Raw genomic sequence first — 24,613 nt, 5'->3', positions numbered from 1 at the left:
GCTGTGGCATGTTTGTCCTATGTGATGCTGCTGTATGGAAAATTAACAGAGCTTTGTAAAACTACTCAGTCCAGCTCAGTAAATGAATGGATTAAATTAATTCAAAACCTTGAGAAATGTTTAAGGGAAAAAAATCATGTCTACTAAAGCTCAGGAAACTTAAGTGCTTTCATTAAGCTGTCTAGCCAAAGGATTTGTAGTCCTTCCAATTTGTATTCAGCTTTATGTAAAGCTCTCTCCATTTTGTTAATATTTAAGGAATAAACACTTTTTTGCTGGTCTTGCAACAATATTTAGAATAAATAGCCTTGTTCTGTATACCTACACAATTACATTTTGAATTTGTGATTTATGCATTTTTTGACAATAACACCTTGTCTTCTAAATAACTAAAATGCTGCTCCAAAGCCTCTTTCTGATGCATTGAGTAAAGCCTTGAAAAGTCAAGATTTGTCCACCAGTCGTGAAGAAGTTTGATTTACATCCAGGCTATATTATTGTAATCTGGTCTTCTGTGTCATTTATTGGAGAAGTTGAGGTCTTAGATTTGTAGAAGAAATGTTCCTACGCTTGCAGCTCAGACTTGCTCTAAACAAATCTAAAAAGACGTCTGAATTTTATTTTCTGAGACACTGAGTTTTAAATGTATATCAAAATGTGCATTAATTTTATGAGTTTTAAAATATATTCCAGTGGCCTACTGAAGTTTCTTACCTTCCCCCTAACCTTCCATTTCTTCCTTCTCCTCCTCTGAGACAATGCCTGTGAATAGGAACTGCAGTAAAATTGTCTAACTTCCAAAGAAAAGGAAGAGTCATCTTCTGGCTTTCAACATCACTGAAATGTGCATTCATTACACTGTCAAATGTAGGGATGATTATTACTTTTGGCAGTAGAGTCGTGGTCAGGTACAGCTTTATGACGCTGTCAAACATTCCTAAACAGCATAAGCTGCTTGTAAGATGCCGTCTTCTAGTAGAGGTGACAAATGAAGATGCTACAGAAGATGTCATTGCAGCCTTCCAGTTACTGGCAGTTATTTATTTATAGTCTTATTTCAGCTTTGCTGTTAGCGTATGAGGAGACCTGGCTTAAGGCATTCCATTTCTCTGTGTTTGTGCCCCTGTAATCTCACATTTGGAAAATGGCACTGATACCCAGATTTAATTTTTATGGGATGCCATAAGAATCACTTTTGGGTTTATGTATTTGGCACCAAAGAAGAGGGTGTCGGTGGGGGGAAGAAGACTGCCTCACAGATTCATGTCCTCAAAAAGGAATCTAGTAAAGAAGAGAGTAGTGAAGTCCTGTTCTTTAGTGGTTGAAAAATGATAGCGTTTCTGTTCAGCCCAGTTGTAGGCTGGGGTGCTGAGCTGAGGAGAGTTAGTAGTGAAGTACTGGAAATGACCAAATCAATCTGCAAAGACATTTTATTTAGGTGTCGGATACTTTTTTTGTTCAGGTTTATATGTGATAACAGAGCACAATGTACATCTTATGTACTACAAGTAATGTTGACTGGGTAGTGTTGATATGTTCTCATCACCAAGGGCATGGTTCTGCATGCCATTGCTAATTGTAATGGGGATTTGGGATAGTCTTTGCACCTTGAAGCAAAAGCAGTTGGTCCTAGTCCTGGCTGTGATGTCCTCTATTTGGAAATTCAAGCAGCTGCGTTAGCCAGCACAAATGATTGCTTATGTGCTCGTATCTTGGGTATTTGCATAGTATTTTGCCAAATTCAGGCTTTTGAATACTCAGCATCTCTTCAGGTTTAGTCTAACAGAAGCAGGGAGGATTTGAATGGTAAAATGCCCTGTTTTCTAAATCCAAATCTGTTTGTGTATGTTTTCAAAATAATTGCTTTTTTTTTTCTCTGTTTTTATGTGAACTGCATTTAAACTCCCCCCACTCCATTACTTTCAGTGTTTGGTATTTAACTTCCTGGGGTTTTTGGGTTGTCTGTTTGTTTGCTTTTTCCTCTTGGATAAACTCATGGGCCAGAACCTAGGGTTCCACTCCATTCTTTTTACTTAATCTAAAATGTTAAAATAGTGTCATATAAGTAACCAGCATTATTTGCCCTCTCCCTGCCCCCGTATTTGCTGTTTGCCCACTTAAAAGTTAGCATTCTTGGGTCTTCATCCTCTCTAACAAAATGGCTTGGTTGACTGGTCATGAGATCATTTGTGAATTCTTACCTGCTTATGTGAGACTGGGTTTTGGGGTGGCTGGAAAGATAGAAAAAGGCAGGAATGATATCTACTCTAGTTTTGTAATATTTAATGTGTTGCATCTTCCATAAACACTGAGCATGGGAGGGAAGATTTTTCAACTGAAATGTTTTTTTTTCCTCTCCTAATGACAGCTCTTTATTGGCCTAAAGGGAATTAAAAATACTGTTATTCTATTCTGTATTCTTATTAATTTATTTCTCTTTTTAGTATGAAAAATCTCCAACTCTATTCAAAAAAGTAGCTCTTGGGAACCATTCTTCAATTGCATTGCACAGGTTTGGTGATTTTAGAAGACAAAGGCAAATGGATCTAGTGATACATGTACATCTTGTCTTGATGTTGGAATTGGTCACCTGCATGAGGGGCCTTAGTCCCCATCTTTAATGTCTTTTGACTTCAATGAAAGGTGCTTAGGAGAGCAGATGCAGAGGGCCTTCCAATAGGTTTCACATCTGCGAGAAAGAATATTTGTATGTTTCACTGAGCATAACATCCTCTTCTGCTCTTTTCCTCCTCCATTATTTGAATTCTCTGTTCCACTATGTGTTGTTGCCAATAACAAGGGAGTTTGTTTTGATTTAGGAGCAATGTTAAATGCATCTTGTAAGTAATTTTGCAGTGGACATATGCCATTTTCCCCCATCAACCACACTACTTGCATTTGTATGTAGCTGAAAGGAAATTGGTCTTGTAAAGGTGTAGATTAAGATAAACAAGAAATACAAGACCTGTATTTTATGAGCCATGCTGGGATATTACTGCAAGATTTTTGTGTTTCTTAAATGCAGCAGCCAAAACATTCATCTCTTGATTTGGGTGTCTCTATCAAGCTCAAAATAAGTAAAGAAGTAGATACATTAAGCTCAAAATAAGAGAGACAGTCAAAAGGGACAATGATGTAGAAAATGTGATCCGTTGTATTTTTTCCATCCTAAATGTGTTGATTTTCAGTTCATTCATAGAGCTACATAGCTTATTTGCAGTTCCTCATAATTACCAAACGAGCTCTGCATAGGAGCAGACAACAGTGATCAGGCAGTCAATAATTTACTAGTTCCTCTGCTTGCATTTGGATCTATTTTCATTTGCAGTATTACCAGAAATTTGGTAGGACTCACAGAACATGAAAGCAAAATAAGAGGTGAGAATTTCATTTGGCTTTCATTTTTCATTGCCTCAAATAAAATTATTTTAATGTTTGCTCCCAGATGTATGTTTGTGGGTGGGGAGAGAGAGAGGTGGGCATGCAGCATTTCTTGTTGTGATTTCCACGTAACAAGAAAACTCGGGGTGGAACAAAGTGCTCAGCATGGAAAAAGCTTTGGAGTGCACTGACATTTTTATTGACTGTCCCTTTCGTAGTGACATATCGGCCCCCTTTGAATTGATAGTTAACAGAAGTGAGTGAATACACATGGCTTTTCTAAGACAATGATAAATTGGTGGACAGTTGGACCATGATGGCTTCAGGAGTTACGTGTTCACTATCAGTGCCCCAAGGCCATTTATGTTCTGTGTCAGTGGGGTGCATCTGAATACCATATGTCACAAAGACTAATGTCCTAGCTCTTCCTTCTAATGGGCACAGCAGACACCATGCACTTGGAAATTTCCGTGCCTGCCTTGGAGATAAACAGTAACAGGGCCAGCTAATTGTGTATGTTGTTAAACACCAGAGCTGCTTACTTGAAAGGTGGACCTTGGCAATTAATGAGAGCCATTAAGGGAGTGAACAGAAATAAAAAAAAAAAATCCAGTTTTTTCCTGACATAGGGCTTGGTGCTAGCAAATTAGATGGGCTCTTGTCCAGACCAGTTGCTGCTTCACTGTTAGGAGAAAGGTGTAGGTTAGGGACAGGGGTTGAAGTGTCATAATTCTGAAGAGCATCGGATGATACTTTAGACACTTGTTTGAAGAGGGCTGTGCAAGAAAACACTTGAGACAATGAAATTTCCCTCTTAACTGGGACTGAGAAACCAAATTGTTAAAACATTATCAGCCAGAATAGTGTGCAAAATCCATTTTTGGCAAGAAGTCAGGTTGCAATGTGTATGCTTTAAAGACAAGGGGTCTTGGTGCAATATGCATGTGAGTAAGCAAAATGCTCTGGAGTGAGGCTTTTAGGTGAGTACTATGTTGTCACACATGCAGGGTGGAGTTGGTTACATGTGTACACTCCAGATTTAGTGAATTTTGGAACAAGTTAATCTTTGAATTGACAGTAAAGTGGTGTAACCTGTGTTTCTGTAGCCTTTTTCTTGTCTCAAGTCTTGTTTAGTGTAATAGATACAATGGAGTTTAAGGTAAATGCAGCTATTCCATACTTTGAAATAAAGACACTGGATGTTCTGGGAACGTCCTTGGCCAATGGTTGAATGACCAGCATTGCAAATCACAAGAAAATGGCAGCAATGCAAAGAATAGAAAATATTGATTACAGATGCATTTTGTCTATCTTTTTGTGAGAGTTATGAAAAGGCAATCCATATAGCAACTGCTAAGATCATGGCTCTGTTCTTTAATGTTTCTAGAAGTGCCAAAATGATGCTGTGCCATAGATGAGACATATATCCATTGATGCTCATCCTTCCATTCAAATGTATTGCTGAATAAAAGGGTGTGTGTTTAGGTTTCCGGAGCAGAGAATGACTGGTATTTGTTCTTTAAGTAGAGAAGTAAAAGCTGGGAGGGCAGAGCATTGTCCATGTAAATAGAAAGAATAGAAAGCAGCTGGAAAAAAAAGAGGTGTTTGTTTCCAAACCAGGTCAAATGTACAAAAGCTTGTATTGCATAGTCGTACATATTTGCTTGTCTGTGCTAAACCATTTAGGATTTTTAGGGCGTATATGACATGCAGGAGAGGGGCTCCCATATTCAGTACCTGCATTTGCAGAATGCTTGAGCAAATAATTACAAAGAATTTGTAGAAATGGCCAAAAATGCACATATATTAGAGAAGCTAGAATTGAAACCTTAATTAATCTGGAAGATTTGTACACTGTTAAAAACATACATTTTTTATAAAACTTTGCATTTTTGGAACAATAAATTCCTTTGGATGTAAACTCCCTTTTTAATGAACTTAATTTTCAGAGCATCCCACCAATGTAATACGATGTGGTAGAATCTGCGTCACTTCCTTTGCTGCCTTTCAGAAAGCTGACTTTCAAATCTTACCTTTGTTTTGTTCTTAAAGAGAAATATTTGATTGTATACCCACTGACTTACTATCATGCATTTATGCTTTGTATTGTTTCTGTTGCTTTCTTATTCTTCAAAGCATGTTCTAGCTTTAAAGCTGCTTCCTCAGACCTAAAGGGATGTACATCTTCATCGTCCCATTGCAGCTGAGTAAAACAAAGGAAGGGGTTAAATGACCTGGTCGGGGTTATGCAGTGAATCAGTGCTGTAGTTGGGAATGAGGTAGAGGGGCATATCCCGTAAATTTGTTTTAACCATTAAGCTGCTGCTCCTGAGCTACGGAATGAGATGCTACAATCAAAAGCATGTCCCTGGTATTTTTGTTTTGGTATTGTTTTTTCTCTCTGCCTGTAATGATGGGTGTTTTTGAATTCCTAGTCTGTGGCTTCTTAGTCCCCAGATCAGTTTTAGGGAGCTAAAGACAAGCTGTGCTGCTGGGCTGGACAGAGGAGGTGGATAGTGAAAGGGAAGAAGGTGGCAGAAGGCCAGCCACCTCCTGGACAGTATCGTATGGGTCCAAAGTGATTTAGAGCATGAGGCAAATACCTTTCCTATTTTAACATACTAGGTGATAGTAATGTTTTCCCTTTTATGTGCAATCTTGTATTTGGGCTGGTAATCTTGTGGGGGTAAGTGGTATGTGCTGGAAAGTTTTGTTGGTGGTTGTAGTCCAGCCAAGCTTGAGTGATGAATTTATGTTTAACGGGCAGTACATAGTCCACAACTTAGACAGCCTGTGGCCGCATTTCAGTCCTTTTCCCTGCTGCTGGTCGATTTTGCTCTGGGGTGTGCAAGTGAATGTGTGGCTCACCGAGCACGTCTGAAGGGCCCAGGTAGCCCTGAGCCTGTGAACTTCCCTGGGGAGACGTGAGGAGCAGAACGGGGTGCGATGTGCCAAAGTTGATTGCAGATCTGAAGAGTAAACCCCTCATCCTCCCTGGTTGCTGGAAAGCCAGGTTTTCACAATGTGTAATAGTTTTGTGTGTTTATGCAGGAGCCCTGAAGTGGGAGGCTGATACGGAAGGTGGAATAAAGTACACTCCTTGTCTCTTACAGGGAGTGTGTCAGCTTACTCCCAAACCTTCAGGCTTAAACTGGCAGAAAATTGATGTAAAGATCTCTGAATTCTAGTCTTCCAATTAATCTCAACATTTCGTATCTGATGGTGCTTCAGGTTGAAAATACTGTCTGAAATAATGTATTGCCTGATTTTAATTAATTTTATTTTGAGGAAGAGTTGGTTTTGTTTCCTGATCAGTATAATCCTGCTTCCTGTGATAAATGGCTTTTCATGTAATGGCTACACTGATTACTCCATGGCACACATCTGCTAAAGGATGGCTTTGAAAGTCAGGCTAATTTGTTGGGTAAGTGGCAGATTTGTGATTGCAATCTCCTTTCAATACTTAAGATGACTTAAGCAAGGCAATAATCCTCTCTTAAAAAAAAAACAAAACAGAACACAAAAAAACCCCAACCTTGGGTTTGGGTGTTTTTTCTATCTCTGTCTTTGTTCCCTTACTTTATTTTTTCCTGCTCTCTAGGTACGCTTTGGTTTCTATCTCTTCACAAACAGTTATCAAACATGATTAATAGCAACTTTGGCATAGTACAGTTTGCACGTAACATCGACACAATTATGAACTCCAGAGCTTCACTACATGCAATTACAGGATTATGTAGTCTATTCTGGCTTCAAAACACAAACCTATATACTATACTGGGTTCTAAAATCCACATAGAAATGGCAATTTTGGAAATAGCTGTCAAAGAAATGCTTAGCTGAATTTTTGAATTATTGCTGGAAAGGTTCATGCGGAAAGGAACATCTTATCTCTCTGGGTGTCATGCCTGCATCTCTGTATCAAATGTGTGCATAAGGGCAGAGAGACTCAGTGTGACATTATTGTATTCTCTAATGTCAAATGTTAAGCCCTCCCTATTTTTTTTTCCCTTTTTTTTAAAGACACAAAATATTTTAATAGCTCTTAGGCTACATCTGTGCTACAAACTTTCAGAATTTAGGGATGGAACTTTATTTTCTCATTTTCTCCTTTATTAATGCTTACAAGCCTCTGTGTATATATAGCTCTTACAGCTAGAACTGCTTTTATTTAACATAGCCTGTTTCACTGCACAGATTGGTTGTAAACTCCATGAACAAAACCACCTTCTTGTGTCTGGGAGCTGCACTAAAAGGCTTGGCTGGTACAACTGGAGCATCAAATCCCACCTGGTCTTTATTAGCACTTTGCAAGCCTAATTTTCAAAGCGGGTAGGTATGGGGAGTTCCACTTCTGGGTTGCATAAACTGGGAGAATAGATATCTTACTCATATTTCAGTGTATGTAGGTGATACTGCTCGAAATGGAAGCTGGGTCTTTTAGCCCTATCTAATGCTGTGACCACTATATCACATACTGTTCATGTACAAGTCTATCTGCATTTTATGTATGTACATAAAAATGTAAAATGCTTCCTCTGTATGTTTGCTTAACCAAACAAAACTGTTGCTGTTTATGTTAATGCTGTTATGTTGCTGTTACAGAGAAATAGGATTGACAATAAAGTGAACTGAAAACTGGGCAAAGCTTCCCATCTTCACGTTTGCAAATCTGTGGTAGCCATTGGGATGTTCGGCCAAAGCCCGATATAGCATGTGCTCTGCCAGTGACACGGCACAGATTTTAGACACAACTGGATCATGGAGGCGAGATCTCTTGAGGATACCTCTTCACTTGTACTGGTGCACTGGAGTTAGTGCTGAGGTGGGGTGTCTGGCAGAGAGAAATAGCTGTATGTATGAAATACAGATACTGTTAGGTTAAATTGATCTCTTTCTTGCTTATGGAAGAGCTATGGATGGAGAAAACCTTGAGATTTTTTGTAAACTCTGATTTTTCTTTTTGACAGCTAGCAATCTGTTTTTTAAACAGCTAATTAGAATATATAGTTGATCAGGTGCTTGCATTTTCTCATTCCTGGTCACTTAGTGAAGAACGAGCTGAAAACTCTAGTGTTCTTTGTACTTTCTTATGGGTTTATTTTGAAGTTTTTTTCCATTGTAGTAGTACTTTTTTTTTCTTTTTCCCATAATAAAGTTTGAAGTTGGAAGTGTGTGCGAATTTGAAGTAGCAGAGTTAATGATCATCTCATCTGGCTTTCTAAAATAGTGCAAGGCACTGAGTCACTTCTTGCCACTAATAAGTTGCATCATTTTGCCAGGATCAGAATGTTCCAGTCTCAAAGCAAATAGTTTTAACAGTGAAAAATCAGTCATTACCATATATATATATATATATATATATATATATATGCATGCGCGTGCTTATATATACTGTCTCTTTCTCTGTTTCTGTGTGTCTCTGTCTCTCCCCCCATACCCAAAGATGATGATTGACCATACTATGTGGGGGGCAGTGAATTAATAGTCCCTGTTTTTTTCCGCTTTACATCAACATTCAGTTTCAGCAAGGGAGAAGATAAAAAATACACTCAGACCTAAGTGATGTTTATAAGCATGAATGAGGAAAATGTGGGAAGATTCTATGTAAAAAAAAAAAAAAAAAAAAAAGGTAGAGGGCATGCTAAACTTGTCAGATTAACTTTTATTGTAGTTTTATTTCTAACATGTTGGATGTATCATCTTTTATATCCAGTCTTGAAGTGATTTCTGTCATATTTGTGAGTTCTGTTGCAACGATCTAAGGTAAATTCTGTAAAAAGCTGTGTGTGTTCTTCCTGTGTGTTCTCCTGGTTGTGTGCAGTCATTTGCTGTGGTGACTATTTGATATGTTGATGTTGCAGACCTTATCAAATGGGAATGAAAAGCACTGTTTTTACATTATTTTATGTCTGTTGATCTTCTCACGCTTTGCCAGCAAACCTGGTCTGTTTTGCCATCAGGATTTCATCAGACTAAGTCAATGTTAATGTTTTAATGGCCCCACTAGTAGGAAATTCCCTTCAGATGGGAAAAGCAGACTGCAGAGGGAAGCCAGCAGAGTGGTACGTGTGTAGACAGTACAGATGTGTAGGGACCCATGACTAGAGAGGTTCAGGTGCTGGGAGAGGCCAGGAGGGGCTGGGCAGTTGGGCCTGAGGCAGGGGCAAGCCTTGGTGATTGCCCAGAGGTGGATCTGGTTTGTTCCCAATAATAGTGTTAAACCCCTGGCAGGGGACTGTACGTGCCAGCACGCTGAATCCCATCTGAGAGGAATCAATTTGTAGGGCTTCAGAAGCCTGGATCTCATTGCACTGAAGCAGTCAGACCCCAGGACTTCTGTGGCTTTGTTCCCCAGGTCTTCGCAATGCTGGTGTGAGCCTGATTGTCTTTCTAGTTTTTGTCCCTGACTGAACAGAAAAGATAAGTGGTCCGTGTACAGGAGAAAAATGCCAAACTGTGATGCTGAGATAATTGCTAAAAACAAATGAAGGAGTTTTTTTCAATTTGCTGTTTCAAATCATCTTAAAAACTGATGAGTTATGATTACTAATGATTTAGCAGGAAAGTCTCTAATAGCTATGCTCCTTATGATAATGTTGAGCGAGGTTGAACATTGAAAAATTCAGAGCGACAGGTTGCAAAGGATATTGATGGTGGCTCTGGAGGACAGGAGCTGAGCAAGAGGGCAGAGGTTGCCACTTGTGAGGTTACTGAAAGCCCTGTACTATTGAGATAGTTTTAGTCTTCATGCTGACAAGTTCTGTAGCTGCCATTGGTTGTACTTTCTACTTATGGAGGGCCTTTTAAAAAAAAACCACCATAAAAAGGCATCTGACTTGTATAGCAGTATCGTCTAAATGCTGGATTTCAAAGGAGCGTAAGATGGTAATTGATACAAGCATTTAGTATGAAGGGGAAGAGAATCTAGATAATTTTTTTCCTTTGTAATAATTCCATAAGATAAAAAGAGTGAGCAATGTGTTTAAAAACCTCTCACTTTAGGTAGAGACTTACAATGTGATAAGATTACACAACCACAGAGTGGGAGACAGCAGTTAAGGAGTTACGTTTTTATTTCAATATCCTCGGTTTCTTACCTTAGCTCATATGGTGTTTGCCTGATGCTCACACAAGCTGCACAAAGCTTATAAGGAACAAATCCCCCTATTTTCTGTAGCGCAGCATGGACTACCTGCACTTATAATCTGTGCGTGGAAAAGTAATTTAATGGTACATTTCTTCCCTGTGATGTCTTGAACAGCTGAGCTGCCTGGATCAGTGACAAATTGCCATGCTTTGTGGATCAAGGTAAGAAGTCCAAAGGGAATGTGGCCTCTGAGGTGTAGGTCTTGCACATTTATTTTGGGTCATTAGAGGTTGTATGTGCCTGAGCATCATCCTTCCATCCACAGGAGCTAGAAGATGTTTGACCTGCCCCGGCATGACTAGTCTTTTGCATTGATGCTCTACGTAAGGATCTTATAAAAGCCTTTAATGGTAACAAAGGATTTTGAGGAGAATAAGTCAGTCTTTCATAGGTAACGCTGTTGGAGCCCCCAAGACTTGACAGATTCAAATTAGATGTGCCATGTGTATTTTGCATGGTTGTTTGATCAGGCACGTTTTCTAGCTGCTCCAGCTTGTAAAACTGGACAGCAAACCTCCAAAGAAATACGAAAAGTTTTGACAGAAAAGAAATACATCTGCACTTCTCCAACCAAATATAAGTTATTGTAGTAGTCACCTGAATGAGCCATGTCACCCCCAAGTTACAAAACCACAGAAAAAACCGTTTATGTTAGGGTGTATATAATCAGTTCATATTAAACAGTGTATGTAGTGTGTATGTGTGTTTATATATTGTTTTTATTTGCCTTTGGGGGGAGGTTTTATTTTGGTTTTTTTTTCTGCCACATTTCTCAAGCTTTTCCTAGCCTATTGTCACTGGAAACTTGCCTTTAAAATGAAATCAGATATTTCCTCATTGTCACCTTGCAGTAGGCATCAAAACTTCTGGGGGAAAATAGGAACTCTCATGAGATTTGGGGTGGGGCTGTGACAGCTGGCCATACTTTGAGTAGTTCCATGCAGAAACAGAACCCAAACCATATTTTGTATTATCTAATAAAATGGAAATGTGTAGTATTTATTCTTAACTGTTTACATGATCTGAAAATAGATACAAATTCTGCATAATTTGTGTGTATTGTGGTATTTTGCTAGAGAATTTTGGTGGTGGCCTTCTTTGTATGCAAAACACATTAATTTTATGATAAAAGATAATGAAGTATTTCTTTTTAGCTGAGTTTCTTACAGTCACACAAACTCTGTTTTCTTATAAACAGATATATACAAACTCTGTTTGTATAAACGTGTGTTTTGCCATTTCCTCTAAGAGCTTTTAAGCCCACTGGCTATTCACAGCCAAATTTCTCAGAGGATATGGAGAGGTGGAAAGAACTTATTTCCTCTGAGTTGTGTGAAAAAGGTGTCTGGGTGAAGGAGAGAGAAAGAGACTTGATTCAGTTCTCTCTCCCTTTCACAACTGAAGGGAAAAACTGAAGATGACCTCAGCTTGAATTTCATGTGAGAACATCCGTGTGGAGCAGGGAGGTATATGTACCGTGGTCATGGAGTAAAGCTTGGGCTTTACTACTGGCTCAGAATAGATACAAGAGGTTGCAGACAGATATCCCCAAGGAAGCATGTTCTCTTAGTGTTGAGGGAAGCTACTTGCCCAGGCTATAATGGTATGATGAGAGGCAGAAAACCAGGTGCTGGTTCTGAAGCAGAACAACATTCTGAAACAGTGAAGTTGTACAGAATCCCTTGTGGCTGTTGTGAGCTTGCAGGAAGTACTCGTGGTGTTATCATTATAGTGGGTATACACACTTGACCCAAAATTACTTGGTGTTTCAGAGAGTATCCTTTCAGTGTGTTTGTGGCAAAGTTCAGGAAGTTATTTATTGTACAACTGGTTTAAATGGAAACTTCTGAGGATAATGGGACAAGTCTCCATCTCTTCCCACCCTCCTCCTTTAGTTTTCATTTTCCATGACTCCATTATTGTTTGCACGTCAGGATATTGCATAAGCCTCTCTTGGGAAAAACAGAATATGCAGAAGCAGAAAATGACCTATGCCTACCCACAAGGGCTATTAAATGCAGCTTCACATATCAATAATGAAGAACGTTGGGGGAGGGGGGGGAAGTGTGGGCATTTGAATGTTTTAATTAATAGTGGTGGCAGTGTTCAGATCCAGGTTCTCACGCTATTTGCTGCAATGAGTATCTGCACGATCTCTCCTAACCTCTGTTTTCCTCTCTCCTGCTTTGAAATAGTTTTCCTTTGTCCTCATGGTGAAGTGCAGTGGGCAGGGGAGGAGAGGTTAGGGAAGTGCCGTTCAGGTGGGTTGTTGTTGCTGCTGTTGTTGTTTTCATTCCTTTGCCTATAGAATCTTAGGTGAATTCATTAAAGAAAAATGCAAATAAACAGGCTAAGCTGTTAGACACCTTGTGCAAATTACACAGTTTACTTTGGAGAAGTAGCTTTGGTGGCAATATCATATGACAGGCTTCATCCTAGACAAGAAAAGATTAATGCTTGGTAGATTTACATAACTGTTAATGAGGGCAAGCATTCCTGGGTTACCCCACGTTCCTGTCAAAAGAATCTGAAGTTCTGAGCATTGCACAAATTGAGGAAATACAGTCACGTGCTCTGTGATCTCCAGTTCAGTATTGTGGTTGAAGTCAGTGGCCCAGTTCAATTGAATGTCAAGACAAATACCTTAGGGTTTTTTAAGAATCAGGGATTAAATTTGCTAAGTATTTTACGGACTACTTGTGCTTAATTTCCCTTTCTCAGCCTAAAAGCCATCATTTCTGGGTTGAATTAAACAATTCTTGAAGAGCCTGTAGCAGTGCTGGAGGTGTGCAGGACAGGATGAACAGGGTGTGGCCTCTGATCTCAGTATGGCCAAACCATTGGGGATGGTGAAAAAACAAACATGCACTCTTCATGTAGACATGCACGTCTGTTAAATCCCTAAGAGATAAAATGGTATCTCTGCTACTTGCTCATAAATGCAGAGTTAGCTTATCGCATGTCTTACACGGTTTCAGATCAGTAGCACGGGAAGGTGGGGCTGCCACTGCATCCTGTTGGAAGCAGAAAGTGGTGATGGAGGGGAGCTGGTTTAGTTTGGTCTCTTCTGGCAGGAAACCAAATCCCATGGACAATGAGAGGTCTTAGTTTTCTCTCTTATCCCCTGTTTTTGTCACTTGTCTTCTGGAGAGCAGTGAGAAGTCTGTTGGCCCATGGAGCAAAAGAGGAGTACATTGGATCTTTTTAATGCTCAAAATAGAAAAGAAAGGGGGGAGTGACAAATAAACATGGAGATGATTACACTCTAAAGGCTCATTTCTTTTCAAGTGCAAATGAAGGGGATTCATTACCCAATAAGCCCTGGCATCTGCACAGCACTGAAAAGGCATATTTACACCATCCTGCGAATTGGCACAGGTAGTGAAGTACAGGAACTTCATTTATTTTGTGTCTAGGTTCAGGAGGGAAAACAGACCTTTTAAAAGTTGATGTCTGTTTGCCAGACTATCTTATCATATCCTATTGAAGAATGTCAATTGACAAATTGAGGGAAGATTGTCTACTCCTCTTTTTGAAAGGTATCTCTCAAGAGGATAGTCTGACTACATGAGGCAGAAAAAGGAGCAGCCCTGATAGAATCTGGTACTATAAATCATTTACTTGAGATAAAATGTTGATAAGAATTACAGAGAAATCACCTCACTTTTATTATTGCAGTTCATGTGAGCTGGTGCTCTGTGTTTATTGCCCCTGCAGTTAAAGTTTATGGAAGTTCCTCAAAGGGATGCCCTTGAATCTGGGATTTAATGACTGCTCCCTCTACTGGTATTACAGCTTCTAACTGGAGCAGTTTAGATTGATTTCACTTTTATTGCATGATTAGTCATATACAACCTGCATGTATCAGACCTCAAATCTACTGCTGCAAAACTACAGTTTTAAAAGCCAAAATAGTCTACGCCAATGTCACATCTTAGACCTTAGGAGAGGAATTTGAAAATCATGTGATAATAAATATTCTGAAGTTATTTATTTCATTTAAGTAAATATGCTATTAAAAAAAATATATCTTGAGGGTTCGTGTCTTCAAAGCTCTCTTCACACGTGTCCCTCACTAGGTTGTATGTTTGGTTTGGTTTGGTTCTCCTCCAAGTGAAAGGGGAGATCTTGATGTAGTTCTGAAATTGGTGCTGATGAGTACTTTTGAAAGAGAACCTGAGCTATTGTAAGACTTGTTGCAGACTTGCAAGCACTAAGAGTTGAACAAAATGAGAAATTTTCAGCTTGATCTCAGGTTGCATTTTGAAACCAAGTTGTTGCAGACCTGAATTTCATTGAAGTGCTGGTTGTTCAAAGAATGGAGCAGATTTTCATGAGGCCAGTCAGCATCCATACAAAATAGAAGGTGCTTCATTTCAAATGGCAGCAGAACAGGAAATAGAAGATTTTAAAATAAATTTCATCCTGCTTAATTCAAACTGAACGAAGTTTATAAATGTAAAGGAAGCCTAAAAAATCTGAAGGAAATTAAGGGCCTTCCATTTTGAAACAACCACAAAAGAAATGCAAACGCTGGCATCTCTGTCTTTAGGCGCTGGTTGAATTTTTGAAGGTGTAGAGCCTATGGCAGTCTCTCAGTGAAGGTCATACAAAAGTGTGTATAAGCTGTGCTTCTGGACATCATGGCATGTTCAGCTGGCAGAGTTCCCCTCCCTATCTGCTCTAATGAGGTTTGCTTTGAATACTGTGGTTCTGGTCTTGCTTGCTTTTATTCTGGATTTTGTTACTCTCACCAGTACAGAAGAATTATAACAGCTTCTTTCACTTCTCCTTATACTTCTGCTGAGGTCTTAAAGACTTGCGTTAAGGCAGGGGTCAAAAATTTTCAAATTATACTTCTCATATTTTCTTTTTTTTTGGACTGCTTTGATGGTTAGCTTTTATGGGGCACGCCAAGTCTTTATCTCTGCCAATCACATGGTGTACACGTTGTACACTAGTGAGAATCATTAACTTGCAAACATTGTAAAAAAGGTTATCTTCAACACAGAAAGGTGAGCAGTCAGAAGCATGGAACAGTGTAAAAGAATGTTTTAAGTAGGTCACTGATAATCCTATTTATGGGCATGATTGAGTAAAAACACTGAATACTTTGGCCTTGAACCGTAACAGCTCTTAACTGAGTGTTGAGCCCCAAAGTAAAAAGTGAAGACGTGCAGTGATGTCAGTGAGGTTTGTTTCCTCGCTGAAATTTGATGACCTGCTTGTGTGGCATTGTGGAATGTGAGTAGAGCAGGTGGAGGTGTATGATGGAAGATTGCAAGCCCTTCCTCAGCCCTTAGCTCTGTTTGCCTTTCTGACATTTGGCTGTCCTCTGTTTTGCATATCCTAAATCAGGGGTCCTCAAACTATGGCCCGCGGGCCGGATACGGCCCCCCCAGGGACCTCAATCCAGCCCCCGGTATTTACAGACCCCCCCACCCCCCACCCACCCCCCGCTGGGGGTTAGGGGGGGGAAACCAAGCAGCCGCAGATGGCTGCCTGCCACTGCATCTGCGCGCCGGCCCCCTGGTTAAAAAGTTTGAGGACCCCTGTCCTAAATGGACTTCTTGCTTTGTCCCCATGCCCTAACTTGAATGAAGTGTCCTGGAGGTGGTGAAACAGCTTGATGTTTGTGGATGGGGGACTGATTCCTGGTCATGCCTCAGTGGAGTTCCACAAAGGGTGAAGTTGCGCCAGGTGTTTTCTAACATGTCCTTCTGGTAGGTCAGGGGATCTTCCTGCGTGCTCAATCTGTACTGAGGTTACTTGTTCCCAGATGCTTTCTTAATATCATTCCTTTTATGACCTCATACCTACCTGTATTTGCTTTCTCAGTTTAAAAACATGAGAGGTTGAACATTTAGATTTTACTACTTGTCCTTCCTTGAAAAGTAAATTATTTTGCCATAATGTGTACTAGTTGGCTTACTGAAAAGAAATAACTTAGATTTCCACGGTGGGCTTGTCTGTTCACTGTGTGTATAAATAAATAAATAAATAAAATTAAGTAATTATTCTAGGAATAAATGGATTTGGCGGTATCCAGAGGATTAGAAATTTAATGGGAGACAAAGAAACAAATACAGTGGGCTACAGTGAAAAACCTCCTTCTTGTTTTCATAATTTTACTATTTGTTCACTAATGGAAACACAATGTGGGTAAGTTTCCCAGAAAACCTCAAATTTCCTCATAGACTTTCTGTGAGGTAACTCATAGACTTGTCAAAATCTGACCTATTTTCATGCTGCAGTTTATGGGTAGTCCTAAGTTTCTTCTCAGTAAAAGAAGTTATTTGGCTTTAAAACCTGATGAATTGTAGAGAAAAAGAAGAAAAAAAAAGTTGGACTTGCTACCTTCCTTTGCTTGACTAAAGGAAGCTCTGGGTTATTTTTCTATGTATATAAACCAGATATTAGAATCAACTATAACTTAAGCTGCCTTTTTTTTTTTCCCAATTAAGTACCAATTCACCAACCAAAGAATTTGATGACTTAAAAAAAAAAAAAAGAAAAATAATTAGTTTGGGGTAGTTCTTTGTGGCTTAGTGACAGTGTTAGTAATATGGGGGGAAGGTACAAAGCATCCTAACTCCAAAGCTATAGTTTTCTGAGACAGAGGCACCTGATAAAAAAGAGGAGAGAAGACTAAATCACTCAGTGAACAACAAGTTTTCTCCTCCATAACACTTTGATATTTTTCCACAGTCCTGAGTTGGCACTCTTAGGTCTGACTGTACCAAACATTTTTCAATATGCTGAACACAACACATGGCTGGGTGCAGAGCTGGCAGCCTCTACCTGGGATTCTGCCGGCATGCGAGGCAAACAATAGTTTCCACTGAAAAATGTGGGCAAACCAAAGGTGAGAAAAATAGATGAAGAACAGACTTTGTTGCTGTTGGAAGCTTATGAAATTGGGTGCTTGACTCCATTGGTCAGGCTTGTGTTCCTTCACTTGATGGTAGCGAGTATGATGAGAGATGAATGGATTTAGGATGAGGGTCAGCTACTGTAGAATTAGTCTGGTGTTTATAACAACTATGTATTAGGAGGTTGGACAAGATGTCCTACTGAAATCCGCTCCAAACTAGCTTGTATTTGAAGCTACAGAATCTTTACAAACACTAAGGTCTTTTGATGGTTGCTAAAAAGAGGTAAATAGGACTATTTACTGGCATTGTCATTATAGTGAAACACTTGAAAGTTGTGTGCCTTCTCTGTTACTACCTCTATATTGCAAGTGTTACTACTTTGTAGTAACACCTGGTTAGTTATGTTTCAGCAGGCCCCTGGTGGATACCTTCTGTCCAGAACTTAGACCTACCCGCTAGTTAGTGTCAGTGTTAGCCTGCCACAAGAACGTACTCCTCTTGCTTAGAATAATACAGGGGGAATGTGTGGCAGGCATCTGTCAGAAAACTTGCTTGTGACAACCACTGCACCATCTTCTTTTACTGAAAATCAGAAGTTCTCTAGAAAAGGTAGCTTGAGGGTGTATCTTCTAGAGAATGCTGCAGGTCAGTGGAGAGTACAAAGAAGGAAATGTAGAATGAAAGCAGACAAGGTTTTAGTTGTTTTGATGACAACTGAAACAGCAATCAATGGTTTTGTTTTTTCCATGACTAAAATACGTAGTCTTAGGGCTGTCGTATGAACATGTGATATGAGGGAGTCTGTAAGCCGCATCTATTAGATCCAGAGGCTCAAAAAGCAGAACTGGTAATTGATTTTTCATGTGTTTTTATTTTGTTTGGAAGGCACCGCTGAAATAGCTCCCTTAGCTCTTTGTACATAGGTTAAATGTGTTTGAGCGGGTCCCTGAGCTCTTTCTTCTGTGCGTGCCAGTGATTTTGCAGAACATTATGAAAATGGGAGAGGCAGTTGTGTGAATTAAGGCTTAAATGAAGAGCAGGGATAAGAGACAGATTCTTGTTATCATGACAATTAGTTCTTACAAACGAACTCTGGTGATGTCAAGTAATAAATTCTCAGGGCTTTTTCTCCACTCATGTTGATGCTATTTGATGAATAGACAACATAAGGGGAACATAACAGGAAAAGCATCTAGCAGATTACAGTGGGATTTGTGGACACTAAGGCTGTCCTACGTCACAATTTCCTGGGAGTGATGGAGTGTTCTGTCCTTCCTCCTTGTGCTTTATCTAATCTGAACTGAAATAAAATCAGAGGTGTGAAACCTGCATTGTTTTCTGTAAACTCTGAAAGTTATTCCATAAACTGTTCAGGTGGTGTTTTGGTCTAATTTCTCACAGCCATACTGGTGTCTCTGGCTCATGTGCCCATTTCAGTATGCAGCCACAGAAGAGGAAAGAAAATACATGTTCATTGAAGAAAAGCTGAAAAAAACCTGTATTGCAAAGTATCTGGTGAGATTACTACAAACAGTTGAACACAATTTATAAATAGGCTTGAGAGCATAGATGTAAACCACAGATTTGAAGTATAGTTGCTTCATGTTGGACAACTGGAGATCTGGCAAATTAATGCCCAAGAGAACAAATTGGCCGTGACTGAGACTTGATCAACATTGGATAATTTATGATTTGTACTACAAGGATGCTTGTCTTCATGATTGATTTTTTTTTTTTTTAATCTGTTCATATAAATAAAAATTCTTGCAGTACATGAAGTATATAATCTTTATACTGGACTCATTTTTCCTCTGCCTATAGATATAAACAGAATAATGGTGCCTTGCTGTCTCGGCTTGGTGCATCAGTCATATAGTATGTCTTCTTTCTATGTCACAAAGCTTTCCCCTCCACCACATTTTTGTTAAACACTGTGACAGTGCTCGAGAACACAGAATTTTTTGCAGCTGAAAGCAGTGCCTCATTGCAGGATTGCAGTGGGGAACAAAATAATGAAAACATAAATTTGATTCAGAATTGTAATGTATCTTAATTTCTGTAAAAATATGCTTGCTCTTAGATGTGACTCATAGATAGATTATGCTGATTTTGAGGGGGCATTTAATTTTATTTTTCCTGTGGTTGTTCTTTGGAAGTTTTACTGAAGGGTGTGGTAGATATTACACAAGAGTAACGAGTATATCATAGAGTTGTCTTCAAAGTAAATTTTCATGAGGAAATCATGATTTTAACTTTCATTTCATATGATCAGAACACAAATAAGCTCATGTGGTTCCAGTGCAGTTGTTGAGGTTTTAGTAGCTGAGAGCTGAGTTTGCTGATGGATACCTACCAGTTGTATGCTACTGGGTCTCCCTATTGACCGTAGAAACAGGTCTGTGGTTTCCTGGTCCTTTCTGTGCTTTGGCTGCTCTATATCCAGTGGAAATAGTCAGGTTTCTAGTAGTCTGTTGGCATTTCTCCAAGTGAGAAATTAAATCACTCCGAGACCTCTTTTTTGCGAGTACTTTGTAATAAAGTTGTTTCAGTATGAATGATTTGTCCCGTATTTCACATTGACATCTGATTCTTCTTAGAGCATGGGGTTTGACTGGATGACCTCCAGAGGTCCCTTCAGATCAAAATTATTCTGTGCTGCTTTTGTGTAGGCAAACTAGTGATGCCCAAATAGGGTGGGAGCACTATGTGTATTTTTAAGTGCTTATGTACAAAGCACAGTGATGCAGAAGCTGTGCTTCAAGACTAAAAGGTGAGTATCTTATTCAATAGTGTGGTCCACATCTTTGAGGAAGCTGAAAGGAGTTGGTTTTAACCAGTGGATTAGAACCAGCTGGGGCCTGGGCTGTTCTGCTGCATCTGCTTAAAGGAGATTGAAGTAGTTAGTGGTGGGATTTCAACAGCATCAGTTTCACATGACAAGTGTTGCTTGGAGTAGTGTGGTGCCACTTTAGTACACGATCTGGACACTACTTTTCAGCACAGCATATTTTCCTGTGCCACTGTATACTTGAAAAGTTATTTATAACTTGTTAAGTACTTGTAGCCTTGATTTTTTTTAACAAATTGATTCACTTTCCCAAAGAAGCTATTTTTAGCTATCAACATTTTCAGTAGTTGATTGTGTTTTTTTTTACCTACCCCCTACCCCACCCCTAACTGCAGGGGAAAACAATTTAATTGTGGTTTCTAAACAGATATACTTGGAAAAAAATTGGCTAGAAATTATACATCAAAAGGCAGTTGCTGTTTTGTTATATGTTTATTAGGTGGCATCATCTTCCCTTCATGCTCCTCAGTTGTCATCTGACAATTTCTTCAGGTCTTGTTTTAGAGGCGTGACATTTTGGGCAACCGGTGGAGAAAAAAAAGAAAAGTTGTGTGTGTCTTATTTCCTTTTTTAGCAGGAAATCAATGTGAATATACGTTAGCCTAAATTAACAAGCAGCTGTTCTAAAGCAAGGTCTTGACACATAAACATTGTAATGACGTACAAAGACTAATATATGTACACATAGAGAAATGTCCATGTATTTATTTATTTTTTTTCCCCTAGGGTCTAGAGGAAAAAAAATCCTGCTCATTACCATGGTCACTGTTTATAATAATAGCATTTGCCAAAAGTTACTACATTGCACTTCCTTTAGCTTGATGCTTCAAAGCCCTCACTACCTTTTAACTTCTGTTAAGGTTTTGCTCCGGAAGAGATAAGATACGAAGGATCCAGCTTGTATTTTTTTCTAACAACTGTCAAAAACAATAACAGAACTTCTCTATTTTAGTAATGTAGGAACATAATCTAAGTACACACTTTATTCTTCAAAGGAAACCATTCTGGTAATTTGCTGGCAAATACTGACTTTAAGGCAATGGGCAGAGTACTCTTATGGTTTCTGCTAACCCAGAGGAAACCACAAGCCAGTCTGTCTTGGGTAATTCCTGTGATTTTTCTCATACCCACTGCTGAAGCCTTTTTTTCCTCTTCCTGTGATGCTACAGCTACTTCACTTTTATGGCTTTGTGCCTGAAAACCAAGCATTCATGTTGGCTTATGTGAAGAAGACAGTTTCTGCAGATTTTCGGTGTGCTGTAAAGTTATCTGATCCTTGGCTTTTCACCTTCTTCAGTAAATCTACAGGTCAAATTTGTTCCCTTTTTTAAACTGTATTTGGATAGGCTTGAAGGCTGGTGGCACTTCCAGAGATTCTGAAGCTGCAGCTCCCTTATTTAAAAAAAAAAAAAAAAAAATCTCTGCAGTTTTTATAATAGTTTTATAATAGTATTTCTTTTAACTACTCTTTAGTTATTTAATGCATTTTCTTAGGCTTTGTATTACAGTGGTATGATACTGTCTTGTTCAATACAGACATCTAAATATATGACCAATGTAGATGGCTGGACCTTATTGCCTAATATGAGCTGTTTTCCAGATGGCTTTGATGGACTGGGCAATTTGCACATTAAGGGATGATTTGAACTGCATTTTGGAGAGTTTGTGTGTGCAGGAGCCATGCATATTGTTAATGGAGCTGCTCCATGCCAGCTGCCATTAGAACACCTGGGAGATTCAGCCACTCCTGTGAAAGTAGAAAAAGCAGCTCTTGATTGTAGAAATGGTTGCTAATGTTTTGTTCTCCCTGTTGAGTGCCAACACCAAGGAGTAGCAGTGTTCAATCTGGGGACTTATTTTCATTCTCAGTCTTTCCTTCCATATACTTCTCTCCATCTAAAAAACTCCTTGTTGTCAGGAATACACAAGTGACTTGGCTTTCATGGAGTGTGGTGGTCCTGGTTCTGTGTTTTTTCTTTTTTTTTTTTTTTTTTTGTGAAGTATACCGGAAGGATGGATTATTTAGCTGTTTTTATTCACCCATGCTGAGTCTGAAGGCATGCAAAAATCCCATCATCTTCCTCCTTTGGAATTGCTTCAGCTGTCCGTTTTCTTTTCTTTTCCAGAAGAGGGATTTTTCTGCTTGCAAACTGGATTTCACATGGAATCCATTTTCCAGATGTTTGAGTATACTCTTTCCTAATGCTTCGAGTGTATTAACAAAGGTGGTGCAGTTTGGAGACCAAGTTATAAAGAGATTCACTTTCACTCAACTATAAATTATGTCTGCATTGTCATACAAGCAAGCCAGGTTTTTTTGTAAAAAGGAATTTATTTGTTACGTAATTGTTCTAATTTTTTCAGCCAATGGAGAAGCTGTAGGACTTCCTTTTATTTTGGAGGGTGAAAATAATTTTGAAAGCTGCATGGATTATTAGATAAAACACTGCAGTGAAGGGAAGTGGAATTGACTTTGCAGCTGTTACTGGGTTTATACAGAAAAGTGAGGCTTTGTTTGTAAAAAAACAGAGACACACATCTTTCTTACCCAAAGGGAAGGTAACTTACTGCCTCATTCTGTTACTAGTTTGTGGTGGTGTTTGGTGGGGCTTTGTTTTGGGCTTCCCTGTGCCCATAACTCTCTTGGACAAGATACCTAGAAACTGAGTTTCTGAAACCATGATTTTCAAAGTGCTTAGCTGGCTGTGGTTTCATACTTTAAGTTAACCTTGTTAAGTTCAGGTGCCTGTTGATGAAGGAATACTGTTTCCTCACCATTTTTCTCTATTTTATACCGGCACTGCTATTAAATCAGTTGCACAGTAAGCTGACAGGAGCTGATCCTGCTGGAAACATAGGTAATTTTTTTTGCAATTTTTTTTCTCTTTGATTGCTTTAATCTTTGTTACCAGCCTGAAACTGGATTGGATTTATATACTCACAAGACAGCACGTGTGTTCATTCAGGCACATTTTATCATCACAGTTTGTCAGCAGGCCCTGCCTGTTGATACACGGGCAATATAAAAGTGTTTAGTGATAGACCACTGACTTTTCCCTGTGGCCTTTATTGCTTCTGCCTTGGTTTTTATCTAATTCCATGAAGTTGAGATGAATCTAACATTCTTTCAAGGAGGTATTTTTCATCTAGATCATCTTAACAGTTCAGTTTTCATCATGGCTCTACAAAGAGTTGTATGTTGGCAAGGTGGAAAGGAGAGCTGATAGATTGCAGTAAGAGGACTGGAGTGAGGGTTAGGAGTCCCCTAAATGAGGGTTTTTTTTCATGAAAGAAAATACATACCACACTGTTCGTGCACATGGTGCTAACAGGGAACTAGTGGCTCTGTTCATGTTTGTTTCTTCACCCTCCCCAGTCTGCTTCCTACCGGCTTTCAGGGAGGCTGATGGATACTATTGGGTGCTCAGCATTTATGAGAACAGTCTTGCTTATACTCTAATGATATTTAAATTCAATATGCTGCATCCAAACTTTGGATGTTTTGAGGTGCACTTTATTTCTCTAATGATAGACCATGGCTATTCAGAAAACCTGTAAAAATTGGTTTAGTACCTGTAGCTTTCATGTTTGGACCTCAGGGGGTCCCACTTTTATATCTGGATGTTATTCTTAATTTTTTTTTTCATTTGGCTGAAGTCCCTTGCTTATGACTGAGATGGAAAAAAACAATAAATGTAAAACCCTATATCCTTCTGCTACTGCTTTTCTGTTGAAATAGCGTCTCATAAAGGCTTATGTTTAGATTTTCTTGCCAACTGCTTCCACACCATTTTACTCAGCATGATTATTTTAATCTTTCATGAACCTGGAATTTCAGGCTATTAAGGGTGAAAATGCTGCACTGTGAAGTGTTTGAAATCAGTAGCAATACGAGGACGGCACCGTGAACAATGTGGAAAAGCGTGGTTAGAATCACTGGTCAAACTTCTTACTGAATCAAGCCTGCTGCAGCCAGTGACCCTTCCCAGGGAGCGCCTGCTTCAGCAGGGCTCCTGGGGAGAGCCGTGTGCTCCCAAGTGGCAGTCTGTTGAAAGACTTCTGCCAAGCCAAGAGTAAGTGGAAGCAACTGTGAAGCCCCGTCCTGTTGGCCCCTTCTACCAGTCACTCGGCTCTTACAGGTCTCCCACAACAATGTTTGCATACAGAGAGCCATACAGGACAAGGAAAGCAAACTAGTTTATTTTTCTGCAAGAAAACAGCCCGTTTCTCCAGGAATCTCTTCTCCTGAACAAGTGATTTTTCTGGAAGAAAATTACAAGAGAGGCTTCATAACTAAACAAAGGGTATGGATTGAATGGTTGTCCCCTCAGCTTTTGCTGCATGGTCTTCCGTTTTTGG

At 39.3% G+C, this 24,613-nt stretch overlaps 1 protein-coding gene across 4 annotated transcripts in view; it reads left to right on the top strand.

Annotated features, from left to right (window-relative positions):
* PDE3A (phosphodiesterase 3A) overlaps window positions 1–24,613 on the top strand; it is a 270,061-nt gene that overhangs the window by 65,749 nt on the left and 179,699 nt on the right. For 2 of the 4 annotated variants that reach the window (XM_080391146.1, XM_080391145.1), the window contains exon 1: window positions 18,473–24,613. This exon is cut by the window's right edge. The exons of the other annotated variants lie outside the window; for them this stretch is intronic. The gene's annotated coding sequence lies outside the window, so the exon portion shown is untranslated. Of the gene's footprint in view, window positions 1–18,472 lie in introns of those variants that run through there. 4 annotated transcript variants of the gene reach the window in all.

This window comes from Falco punctatus (assembly GCF_963210335.1).
Source record: "Falco punctatus genome assembly, chromosome: 6".
Taxonomy (NCBI): domain Eukaryota; kingdom Metazoa; phylum Chordata; class Aves; order Falconiformes; family Falconidae; genus Falco; species Falco punctatus.
Note: the sequence above shows the minus strand (reverse complement) of the source record. Positions and strands in the feature narration are given on the sequence as shown.